The sequence below is a fragment of the Moschus berezovskii genome, chromosome 13 (assembly GCF_049115385.1).
Source record: "Moschus berezovskii isolate FMDL1 chromosome 13, NW_MosBer_1.0, whole genome shotgun sequence".
Classification (NCBI taxonomy): domain Eukaryota; kingdom Metazoa; phylum Chordata; class Mammalia; order Artiodactyla; family Moschidae; genus Moschus; species Moschus berezovskii.
Window position 1 is genome coordinate 51,778,506 of NC_142472.1, and position 8,176 is coordinate 51,786,681.

The 8,176-nt window shown below is 44.4% G+C and overlaps 1 non-coding gene across 1 annotated transcript; it reads left to right on the forward strand.

The window, feature by feature from the left end:
- Positions 1 to 7,878: 7,878 nt before the first annotated feature.
- TRNAK-UUU (transfer RNA lysine (anticodon UUU)) lies at positions 7,879 to 7,951 on the forward strand. Its single transcript has one exon. It is a non-coding gene; the product is annotated as a tRNA-Lys (tRNA).
- Positions 7,952 to 8,176: the final 225 nt, after the last annotated feature.

An 8,176-nucleotide genomic window follows, 5' to 3' on the forward strand; every position in this document is an offset into this window, starting at 1 on the left:
AAGAGAGCATCCACTGGGATACACATGTTTCTATTAATAATTCCTCCTGAATCCCAGCAAGGCTCTGCTCAGTGTTCCTCCACAATAATGATCACGCAGACTAAGAGCAAGCCCTCTCCACGACATGGTGCTCTTTCTACAGAGATCCATCGTGGGATGTGTGACACGTCTGTTTCCATTATGAAAACCACCGCTTGTGGTATGAAAATGGCTGATGAGAGGGTTTAAGGGTGGTATGCGAGCCCCTGATAATGGCACCATCCATCCTGGTGTCACTCAACCCTGAGCCCAACGTGAGGGCATCTCCTGCATCCAGAAAGGGCGATTTAATTATTTCTGTACGCGCCTGATTAGACGGGAGGCAGTGCAATGAGAGATGTCACCCAGGAGACCCTCCTCTGTAAATAACCCCTCCTCCTCTGTCGAGCCAGTCGGGGGTCACTGTCCACTCCCTGGATCCCCACTGCAGAGCAGGGCTCACCTTGCCTGCAGGACAGTGCCTGCCAGGTCACTGGAGCCCAGAGTGGCACAAAGGACATCTCGTCTGGTCAGGGTCAGGCGCTTCTTAACAGGAAAGGGACTTGTAACCTGTGCTTTCTTTCAGTCCTTGGAATTTTTCATCAGTTTCTGAGTCTGCTCTGGAATTTGAGAGACTTAATCATGATGCCATGTCAAGGAGTTGCTGCAGATGTCGACATGATCCCTTCTAAATGACCCTTCATGGTTTCGAGAAATACCTGCCTCTGAAGGAGCCATGCCCATGAGGCCCCCACTGACCTACATATTTGTGATTCCCTAAGACTTCGAGCCCACCCTTGGCAACCCACCAGGAATGTCTGGTAGGAAAGTTTTGCGTTAGATGCTTTTGTATAATAAGTTCTATCTGACGACTCAGGCACTCCCTTTCACGACCACATTGCGGTCTGCCAGGCGTGTACCCTGCACACAGTTGGCGTCCCCACGTCCCTCACCAGCCCCAGGCCCTGGAGGACATGTGCTCTTTGTAAACCGTCCTTTTAATGACTTCAAATGAGACTGTTTTCGGTTACATCTCATACAGAAAATATACTTTTTTTTCAAATAAAATGCCTACGAATTTATAGGAGAGACATACATCACTGGTAAGAAGATTCATAAACCCAGCTAATTCATACTGTTGATTTTATCAGTAATTGTGAACCGTTTTTATAAAATACTAGCTGAGCTTTTTCTTCCCTCCTTCTTTCAATGTAAATATACTTTCTGACGAAGGGAGCCATGGTGTTTTAACAGGTTCAGCAATTTAAAGATTGTCCCCTTTTACGTGTTCTAAGTATGGAAAGGTTTTCTGAATTATACCCTGAGTGCAGAGAAAGGCTGTTAGAGAACACTTCATCCCAGGAGGACTCAGTTCATGCTGCGGCTGCAATCTTTCCGCTCTGCAGCACCTACAGAGAGGTGAAGATTTATACGGCCTGATGTCAGACCATCAGTGACGTGCCTTATGGAGCATCCAGTTAAAATAGCAAAGTTAAAGGCCTTGCCTGTTCTCCTTAGGGCTTCCCTGGTGGCTCAGCGGTAAAGAATCCACCTGCAAATGCAGGAGACGTGGGTTCAACCAACACTAGTATTCTTGCCTGGGAAATCCCCAGGGCAACAGAGGATGAGATAGTTGGATGGCATCACCAACTCAATGGACATGAGTTTGAGCAAACTCAGGGAGATAGTGAAGGACAGGGAAGCCTGATGTGCTGTAGTCCATGGGGTCACAAAGAGTTGGACACGACTGAGCAACTAAACAAGTGTACAGATTATTTTGGGGGAAGATTTACAGTATGTTTCTGTATTCAAGTATTATGTCTTTTAGTAGGATGCTGTATGTTGTGTTTATGTTTGTGATAAGATAATTTTTAAAATCTAAGCATTAGAGTTTTGTGAAATGCATTGCTCATCGCCAGAGCAAACTTGATCTGGTCCTCATTGCTTATCCCCAATAAAGTTATTATATATATATATTATCATATATGAAACAGATTGCCAGTCCAGAGGTTCGATGCATGAGACAGGGTGCTCAGGGCTAGTGCACTGGGATGATCCAGAGGGATGGGATGGGGAGGGAGATGGGAGGGGGGTTCAGGATGGGGAACACATGTAAACCCATGGCTGATTCTTATCAATATATGGCAAAACCACTACAATATTGTAAAGTAATTAGCCTCCAACTAAAATAAATAAATTAAAAAAATTAAGTTATTATATATTATGCTACTTAATTTGTAAGCAAGACCATTCTGAATTTTCTTTTTCCTCAAAAATAATTAACAAATTGTACCCGCCTTTTCTTTCTTGTTTTATTAACCATTACCATCCAGATTAATCTTTCAAACCATCCTTGCCTTTGCTCTCCTTCGCTAACAGCACATGACTAGTGAATGAAGCTCCCTGTGCTGTCTGTTCCTAGGGCCGTATGATTGCCACAGGGCAGGTGTGTGTTCAGGGGGTGCTGGGTGAGCAGAGATAGGTAACACCCTGTCATTTTCAAGCTATATGTGCTGAGACATTCTGTCCCAGTCAGTATAATAAAGCAGGAAGCAAGACGGCATCCCAGGTGGAGACGAAGAAAGGAGAACTCTACATCCCTGAAAGTCAAAGTGAAAGTCGCTCAGTCGTGTCCAACTCTTTGTGACCCCATGATCTATACAAGCCATGGAATTCTCCAGGCCAGAATTCTGGAGTAAGTAGCCGTTCCCTTCTCCAGGGGATGTTCCCTACCCAGGGATCGAACCCAGGTCTCTCACATTGCAGGAGGATTCTTTAACAGCTGAGCCACAAGGGAAGCCCAAGAATACTGGAGTGGGTAGCCTATCCCTTCTCCAGCGGATCTTCCTCACCCAGGAATCAAACCGGGGTCTCCTGCATTGCAGGCGGATTCTTTACCAACTGAGCTGTAACTATGATGATAGTATACATAAGAGAAACTCACGTAAAATACCAAATGAAGAGAAAACAAAGCCCTAGGACCCAAAAGTGAAATTAACAAGGCCATAGGACTTTTAATTTTATATTGGAATAGAGTTGGTTCATAATGTGTTAGTTTCAGGTGTATGGCACAGTGAATCAGTTATATATATATATATATATATATATATATATATATATATATATATACATGTACCTCTTCTTTTTCAGATTCTTTCCCTGTATAGGTTATTGCAGAATATTGAGGAGAGTTCCCTGTGCTATACAGTAGGGCCTTATTGATTATCTATTTTATATATCATAGTGTGTATGAAGTTAATACCAAAGTCCTACTTTATCCCACCCCCCCCACCTTTGCCCTTTGCTAACAATGGGGTCATAGGTTTAGAGGGTCGATATACAAACATGGGGTCGCAAAGACTTGGACACGACTGAGCGACTGAACTGAATTGAACTGATAGAAACATCAAATACATTTCCATAGAATAGTAATGAAAAATGTATATATAAAATTGTAAAAGAAAATAGGATTTAACAGCATTAAAAATATCAAAACCTAACATGCAGGGATGAATTGACAAAATGGGCAAAAGAAGACATGCAGGTGCCCACTGAGCAAATGCAAAAGTGCTGAAAGCATCTGGTCATCAGGGAAAGAGCCACTAAAACCACAGCAGAGGCTACTCCACACGCTATGAAAGAAACAGAGCCATGTTGGGCCTTGTTGTATCACTTCTGACCCCTCTGTGGGCCAGTGAGGCAGGAGGTGGCCTCCGGGAGGCCTAAATGTCCCGGGCTCCCTTCCCCACATAAACAGCCACAGGGCAGGGAGTCAGTTAGTCCACAGGCTGGCGGGGAGCAGAACACTTGCTCAGAAATGCCTTCCAGCCTTTGCTTCCACCTCATTCCAAGTGTTCGCTGCAGCTTTCATGAGGAAAGCATTCCAAGATAAAAACTTGCCTGTGTTTCTACAAAGGCTCCAGCCTTGCTTTCTAATTTACTCTCTTAAGTGCCCTTTAAACTCCGTGGTAATGGCAGCAGGAAAACAGAAGCGGGAAAAATGAGCCATGGAATAAAGTGTATTTTGGAAAATTCATCTCTTGTATGACCACATCTCCACTGGAAGCTCTGCAGCCAAGGCAGGGAGTTGGCAGGTGGGGGAGTATGGCTGGGGACTCCCTCCAGGGGGCGCTAGTGGTGAGGAACCCACCTGTCAAGATGCAGGTCTGATCCCTGTGGAGGAGGAAATGGCAACCCAGTCCAGTATTCTTGCCTGGAGAATCCCACGGACAGAGGAGTCTGGAAGGCTACAGTCCATGGGGTTGCAAAGAGTCGGATACGACTTAGTGACTTAGCACACACAGCACTCTGGGGATGACAGCAAGGTTAACAGGACTCTGAGGAACAACACACCTGATTTCACAATGACCCTCCCTCACAGACCTCCCCCCAGCTCTTCAAAATACACCTTTTGGTTGCCTTTCATTATAAATAAAAGATGATGGATGTATCAAGCAAATAGGATGGATATATTCTAAAGTACATCCTATGACCAAACAGCCAGGTTCTGAGGCTAAGTGATGGGCAAGCTCCATGGAAGAACCCAAGTCTGTACTGTTGTTGTTCTTTAGTCTCTTCAGTCATGTCTGACTCTTTGTGACACCATGGACTGTAGCCCAACAGGATCCTCTGTCCATGGGATTCTCCAACAAGAATACTGGAGCGAGTTGCCATTTCCTTCTCCAGGGGATCTTTCCAACCCAGGGATCGATCCTCTGTCTCTTGCTTTGGTGGGTGGATTCTTTACCACTGAGCCACCAAGGAAATCTGAAGTCTATATTCAGTGCATTTAAAAACACCCAACTCTCATTACTCCCAGGGGTGTCTTTGAATGTAAGAAGTAAATTACTAAATCATATTTATATGCATGAAGTGATCTTATCTGTACCTGAGTGAGGGTACAGGAAAACAGATACAAATAATTGTCTACAAATATTTGGTATGCGTTGTCAGTTCAGTCGCTCAGTTGTGTCTGACCCTTTGTGACCCCATGGACTGTAGCACACCAGGCCTCCCTGTCCATCACCAACTCCTGGAGTTTATTCAAACTCATGTCCATTGAGTCAGTGATGCCATCCAACCATCTCATACTCTTTACTCCTCATGCCTTCTTAGTTTGCTTTTAACACATGTTATGGACTTCCTTAGTGGCTCGGAGGTTAAAGCATCTGCCTCCAATGCGGGAGACCTGGGTTTGATCCCTGGGTTGGGAAGATCCCTGGAGAAGGAAATGGCAACCCACTCCAGTATTGTTGCCTAGAGAATCCCAAGGACAGAGGAGCCTGGTAGGCTACAGTCCACGGGGTCGCAAACAGTCGGACACGACTGAGCAACTTTCACTTCACTTCACTATGAAGTCAGCAGGCCTGCTGTTGTTTTCCAGGAGTAGTTCTAAGTATCAGTCCAGGTAACCAAATTGTGTGTATGTCTACTGGAAGGTTGGTTTAGTAAACTGAGAAATAGTGTTAGTAATGGCAACCCACTCCAGTATTCTTGTCTGAAAAATTCCATGGACCAAGGAGCCTGGTGTCTAACATTAACCCAGCTCCTAACATTAACCCTCCAGGCTACAGTTCACAAGGTGGCAAAGAGCTACTGAGCACATGCAGTATCACAAAGGTATCACAGCCATTACACTGAAAAATCCAGCTGATTTCTTGCCTAAGGGGCAGATATCTCCCTTACAGAAATTACATAAAAATTTATATTTGTGTGTATACGTACTTTGACTTTATAACCTGGATCTTCTCTCATAGAAAGGAGTACTAGGTCTGGGAGTTTTGCAGAGTGGGTTCATGATATTCATGGTAATGTTACAAGAAAGGCCCTGAAATCTTCCAGAACTTACTTTCGAATTTGAGGTGACACATCTGATTCAGTCATTCAATCATTTAAATACTAGGATGACCTTGATCCCTTCTGAAGGCCAGGACAGTGTAAGTTCTCTGTCTTATCCACAAGTTGGGGGAGGAAACAGAACAAAACCCTGCTCTATGACTTAGCCACAGGGAGTGTATGGCACAAAGAACCTGGAGACCCCGTCATGGCTGCCGGTGTGGAGACAAGCAGAGGGCAGAACACAGAAGTGGTCATTGGGTCTTTGACCTGCCCGTCTGTCCTCTCGGGTCTGGGAGCCTCACAGTGCAGAGATGGTCATCAGACTCAGTCCCTGAGGAGGGCTTTGTGCTCTGGGTTGTTCTTGAGCTGGGTGACTCACCTGCCTCCTGGAGACCGGGGGACCCAAGACACATCTGTTGTCTCCCACACAACTTACGGCCGTTTATTTCCTTGTGGCTGAGGGTAATATCAACCCTCTTCTCCCCTCTGTGTTGAGAAATGCTCCAGGTCCAAATAAAGTGAACATTCTAGGTTCCTAAACCTTTCCCTGAGCAGAGTTTGAAAGCAGAGAAATTGGAAGATGGTATTTGAATCTAGAATTCTCATTTTAGGGCAATACCCAGGGAGTCTGAGACTCCCGGAACTGCCTTTTCTCTCGACTTTAGGTCCTCCCTCCCTCTCTCACTTTTTCTTTCATTCTTCTCTCTTCTTTCCTTTCCCTTCCTTCCTTCCTTTTTTCTCTTTCTTTCTTTCTCTCATTCAGTCAGTCAAAGAGACTTCAAGTCCATAATTCTCCTTCTAGGAACCCCTTAAACTAACAAGGAATCAACTTCTCAACCAACACCTTTATACACAAGGTAGTGTGAGAACAGGGCAAGGGTTTCACCAGCTGGAGCTCTGATGACAGACCCGCTGCCTTCTCTCTGGGAAGATCAGCAAGCTTTGTTTTCCCTTGCTCCATGTCCACAGAAATGATTCTATGATTCGCTCTGGTCTTTCTCTGCAGGCTGCCCCATCACTGTTTCCTGACAAGAAGGAAGAGGCTGTGGGTGACCTCTGCCCTTCCCTGAACTCCACTCTCAACAGGCTTTGGGGGAGGTAGAACAGCCTCCACAAGCTTCTGCTCCAAAACCATTGCAATGAGAGAAAATCAAATCCAGTTTTATTTGTTTACTGCTAGGAGCCCACCCCACTTGGAAAGAAAATTAAATAAGAATAACATTTTCATAAGTTGATTTTTCAGGAGAAAGAGTAGATATTTAAACTATTATCACATCCATGATCTTTCAGATGAAAATTTTCACCTAAAGGAAGGAAAACAATCTCATCAAGTGCCAGGTTTTTCTTTTTTTTCCAAATTAAAATTTAAAAGGTGAAAATGTAACATGAAATTATAAAAGCTTGAATAAATAGATCTATGTATCAGGGATCCATTGTAGGTACCAGCATATGCTTTGTATTTCACAAAATAGATGTTGCTAGCATTTAGATATCCAAGGCTGCCAGAACTGCAAATGTTTCCTTAGAGACCTTTTAAAAGCAGAAATCTATTTAATTCATAAAAAATTCTAATGAAAATAATAATGGTGATGTTACAGTTCCAGATGTTAGCGTCTTTAAACCAAATTTTCTCTTTCCTCTTTCAGAACCTTGGTTTCTGCAGGTGAGTGGCATTGCACTGTCCAAAGCACAGACAGACAGGTCTGTCTAATTCACAATCTGAAAGGTGAAAACTGGAAGTTACTCAGTTGTGCTTGACTCTCTGTGACCCCATGGACTATAGCCCACCAGTCTCCTCTGTCCATGGATTCTCCAGGCAAGAATACTGGAGTGGGTTGCCATTCCCTTTTCCAGGGGATCTTCCTGACCCAGGGATTGAACCTAGGTTTCCTGCATTGCAGGCAGATTCTTTACCATCTGAGCCAGCAGGGAACACATGGCCCAACAAGGAGCACCAAGGCCTGTGACACTCTGTGGCGATTTGGGCTCATGATCAGGTTATAGACTCTTCTCAGCCTCAAAGCCTGGGTAGCTCAGCTGGTAGAGCATCAGACTTTTAATCTGAAGGCCCAGGGTTCAAGTCCCTGTCCAGGCACCAAAAGTAAACAAATAAAACAAAAATATATCTTAATAATAACTTTTAGACTTTTTTCAGGCTTCCCAGGTGGCTCAGACTGTAAAGAATCTGCCTGCAATGCAGGAGACCGCACTCAGCGACTTACATCCTAGGCTTGTGTGCTTGTCTTCAGCTGCATGACTTAAGAAAAGGATGAGACTCAGGAAGGATAGAAAGTATTTCTTAGCATATATAGTAGGAAAG